The following is a 4727-nucleotide window of genomic DNA, read 5'->3' on the forward strand; positions in this document are numbered from 1 at the left end:
CAATCTGACAATAAATTATATTCATTAAAAAAAAAAAATGAAACCAATACCCACATACCCAACACTCTGCTTGAAAAGAGATTTGACCAGAATTTATGAAGCCTGGTCCACAATGCTCCCCTGTCACTTATCTAAATTGTGTTAAGCATTTCACTCTCTTAGCTTGATGCGTACTCCACATGTATGTGTCCCACAATAATAAGTGTTTATTTTTGCAAGATTTTGACCTTTATGTAAATGGAGTCTGCTGTATGTTCTCCTATGACTTATATGCTCAACATGAACACTGTATTAAAAAAAAAAAAAATCAACCGGGGTGCCATTTGGTTAAGTCATCAACCAAGTCAGTTGGTTAAGCGGCTGACTTCAGCTCAGGTCATGATCTCCCCATTCAGGAGTTCAAGCACTGGAACCTGCTTCAGATTCTGTGTTTCCCTCTCTCTCTGCCCCTCCCCTGCTCACTCTGTCTCTCTCAAACATAAATAAATATTTTTAAAAATTTTTTAAACAACTGAGTAGATTTTAAAGATTTTACTGGCTTTACTCAATGATTCATGAACCAGGTAGCATCCTGTCTAGCAGGAGCTCCAAGAAGCAGTACTAAATGAAAGACTTTTATAGGCAGGAAGGAGAAAGAACAAGGAAGTTAGGCAAAAATTGGATTGGTTATTGCAAGGTTATTTTCCCTACAGAAGATGGCAGGGGTTTATCAGGCAGATTACCTAATGATGGCTGGTTCTTGATTGGCTGGTTTAAGATTCCAAGATTCCAAGCAAAGAGATGTGTAGGCAGGATAGTGTTGGAATATAGGAGCCTGAGGGGGTAATTCCATCTGGGTCTTTCCATCACAACCTTATAAAGTTATGGAGTTGAGTCGTGAAAACCTACATTTTTTTTATTGTATATAATTTGCTTAAAAGAAATTGAAATATTGCTAGCTTGTCTTCTTTTGCCCATATCTTTATACTGAAAGAAATCACAAAGCAGCTGCCGATCAAAGCAGCTTTTAGACCTAATGCCACAGGCATACAAGGGTTTGCTCTGTTTTAGGCACAATGCACTTCTTGGATATGGCACACGGTAGGCACTTAGACATAGAAATAAAAACGGGGTAGAAATAATGTATGGTTGTTTGGTAACCAAGCGTTTCTTCAGGTAGGTGAGGTAATGATGGTGGTATAAATCTAAAACTCCCATCATATCCTTAAATATATATATACAAAGGATATGGAAGAGAAAAAAAAAAGGCAGTAGTGTTCCTAAGATGGATATAAAATCACCACCAGAAAGAGTAAGTGTGTTTATGTGTGAAAATATGCAAAACTGTACAGGTATATAAGAGAACTGAATATGCATGCAGGATATACAAACAATTCCTGTAGCTCAACCACAGAACAGCCCATTCCAAAAGTGGGCAAAGGATTTGAACAGATATTTCTGAAAAGGGGGGGGGCATATAAAATGGCCAACAAGCCCATAAAAGAGATGTTCAACATCACTAGTCATCAGGGAACTACAAATCATGACTATAATGAGATACCCACTTCACAGCTGTTAGTGTGGTCATTATGGGCGGTGGGGGGGGGGGGCGGGGGGGTAGAAAACTGAAAAATAACAAGGGTTGGCAAAGACATAGAACCACCCACGTTGGAACCGGAACCTTCATACATTGCTGATGGCAATGTAAGATGATGCAGACACTGGAAAGAGTCAGGGGCGGGTCTTATGAAGTTACATATCCACTCCTCATAGGACTATGTAATCCCACTTAGGTATTTACCCAAGAGAAATGTTCGCACAAACATATGTACACAAACGTTCACAGCAACATTGTTCATGATCGCCAAAATGTGCAAACGATACAAATGTCCAACAACAGAGGAATGGGTAAGTAAAACATGGTGCATACTTACAATGGAATATTACCTCAGCCTTAAAGAGGAACGAAGTTCTGACACATACTCTGATACAGATGAACCTTGAAGACGTTATGCCAAATGAAAGAAGCCAGACACACAAGGACGAATATTATTCATTTCCACTTATATCAGGAATCTAAAATAGGCAAATTCCCAGAGGCAGCAAGTGGAATAAGAGGTCACCAGGGGGCTAGCAGCAGGGGAAATGGGGGAGTTACTGCTTAATGGGTGCAGAGCTTCTGTTTGAGATGATAAAAAAGTTTCTGGAAAATTGATTGGTGCTGGTTACAAAACATTGTGAATATACTCAATGCCACTAAATTGTAAACTTAAAAATGGTTATAATGGTAAATTTTATGTTATGTACATTTTACTGCAATTTTTTAAAAAGTACATGCAGGAGGTGAGGAGACATCCTTGTGAAGGCAATGATGAAGGCACAACACAGTTAACAGAAAGACAGAAATGTGGAAGCCACATGTCAAGGGGGAAAGTAGCAAGAGGAGGAAATATAAGACCGTGCAAGAGAAAAGAGAAAATCCCCCCAAATGCTTTTGACCCCACAATTCCTCCTCTAACCCCCAAGTCGTCTAGTCAAGAAATCATATTTTGCTACATAGACTGAAGTAGGTATACTTGACTTACCAATCTTAGATGCAGTCACGAGCCTGTGACAGAAAGGACACAGAAATGAGTTTGCGGAGGCTCTTGAGGTCAAGTCTGGGACAATTTCTCCATCGACGTACATAACAATATTAGCAGATTACAGTCCATTAACTAAAATAAGAAACCATGCTTCTGGTCATGAAAACAGAAGACAGAACACTTCCCCAAAGTGGAAAGCCAATGAGTAAATGTAGAAGAAATGATGGACTGATGAGATCTCCTTGGGAAAACCACTGTAATAACAAGGCAAGTGTCATCAATAGATGCTAAAACCAGCAGCAGTGAGGTGTGACTAGTACAGATATACACGGGCACACTCAGAGGGTCTCCTCTCAAGACATTACTGACTGCCAAGAGAAAAACAGTGACTTCACAGTGGGTGATCAGGCAGACACCACCTTAACCAAGATAAAGCTAAAATTACCAACATCATAAGGCTCCTAATGTGATAACATGATGAACTGAGAATATTGCTTTGGTGGTTTTCTTACCAAAAAAGCACAGCATAAATCTGACCACGTGGGAAATATTGGACAAAGCCAATGGAGGGGCAGTCTAGGGAAAAAAAGGTCTATTCATTTCACAGACCTCTTCAATGAGAAAACATGTTTGATAATGCAATAGCCAACGAGAGCCCAACGCGCCCGAAAAGGTGGACATTTTAAATAATTACTATGAATACTAGAAATTCAATGTATCGGGCATGTCAATCATATTATAAAAGCTTAAGTATATTCTGCTTTTTCAGCTTGCTTTGAAAATGGCCTATTAGGACATTATAAAAATAGACATTTTTCTCTTTTGCCTAGACTCTGAAGTCTCTTTAAAGAGAAACCCCTTCAAAGAAAATATGTTGACAACTTAACGATCATTCTTTCTTTGCCTAGTTCTCTTATAATGCACATTTTTTTTTGGTTTAGTGTTTCCTTACTCAAGATAGGAACCAATATTCTCTTCCTCTGGTGACCTAAGGAGATGAATAAGGGAAAGTGTAGACAGGAAAGAGAGGTGTTGATAGTTTTGTTAAGGAGACATATTTAAATTTAACAGTGGCCTGAAGAGGGGCACCTGGGTAGCCCAGTCAATTAAATGTCTGACTCTTGGTTTCGGTTCAGGTCATGATCTCATGGTTTGTGGGTTCAAGCCCTGTATCAGGCTCTGCACTGCTTGGAATTCTCTCTCTCTCCCTCTCTCTGCCTCTCTCCTGCTCTGTCTCTCTCTCAAAAATAATTAAATAAACTTTAAAAACAAAGAGTCAGTGGCCTGAAGAATGTTATGACCTTGGGATGGCCCTTGGATGCAACCTCATAAACTTGATGTTCACTTCACCTAGAGCGATCAGGCAGTAAGATGGGTTTTATCCTACCTCAAATCACCCACTCTAGAGCTGAGCAAAAAAAAAAAAAAATCTATTTAATTATTTTTACTGATAAACACACTGGCCTTCTTACTGATCCTCATTCTGGCTGACCTGAAAACCTCTTTCTGAAAAGGAAGGCTCTCTCAGGCATCAAGCAAACTGAGGAACCCCATGCTCCTTCCCAAATCACCTCCTTGCCTCACAGTCAGAGGTGATCACCATCCTAACTTTTGTGTTCATGTGGTAACTAGTCTCCAAATCTGGTCCCCCCAATGAACCATGACCCTGGTATTCACACTCTTGTATCATCTTCTCCCCTTGAATCTGGGCCACATCTATAAATCGTTTTTCACCAAAAGAATATAGAATTAATGTATTAATCTCATGTGACTTCCAAAGTCGAGTTCTAAGATTTGCAACTTCTATATAGGTCTCTTAGAATGCTGGCTCTCAGGACATTGCCTCTCAGAAACCAGCCACTCCTCTGTGCAAAATCCAATAGGGCTCTCAAGCAGCAGTCATCACCGACTGCCGGCCACCCTGGACACCAACCTCAAGTTGAGCTTCAATGCCAGCTGCTATTGGACTGCAAATGCATTAGAGACGCCAAGTAAGAATTGCCCAACTGAACCCAAATATGGAACCGACAGGTAGGTGTTGATACAACTGTTGCTTTAAGCCACTCAACTTTGGGATGAGTTGTTACACAGCAATGGAGAGCTAGAATATCTTGTCATTTGGTCACTTGCTATTTTTGTTTAGTACCTTCCCCACATGTATAA

This window comes from Lynx rufus, unplaced genomic scaffold (assembly GCF_022079265.1).
Source record: "Lynx rufus isolate CCGP_SWC_20201006 ecotype Redwood Valley unplaced genomic scaffold, mLynRuf1.p SCAF_1, whole genome shotgun sequence".
NCBI classification, from domain to species: Eukaryota; Metazoa; Chordata; class Mammalia; order Carnivora; family Felidae; genus Lynx; species Lynx rufus.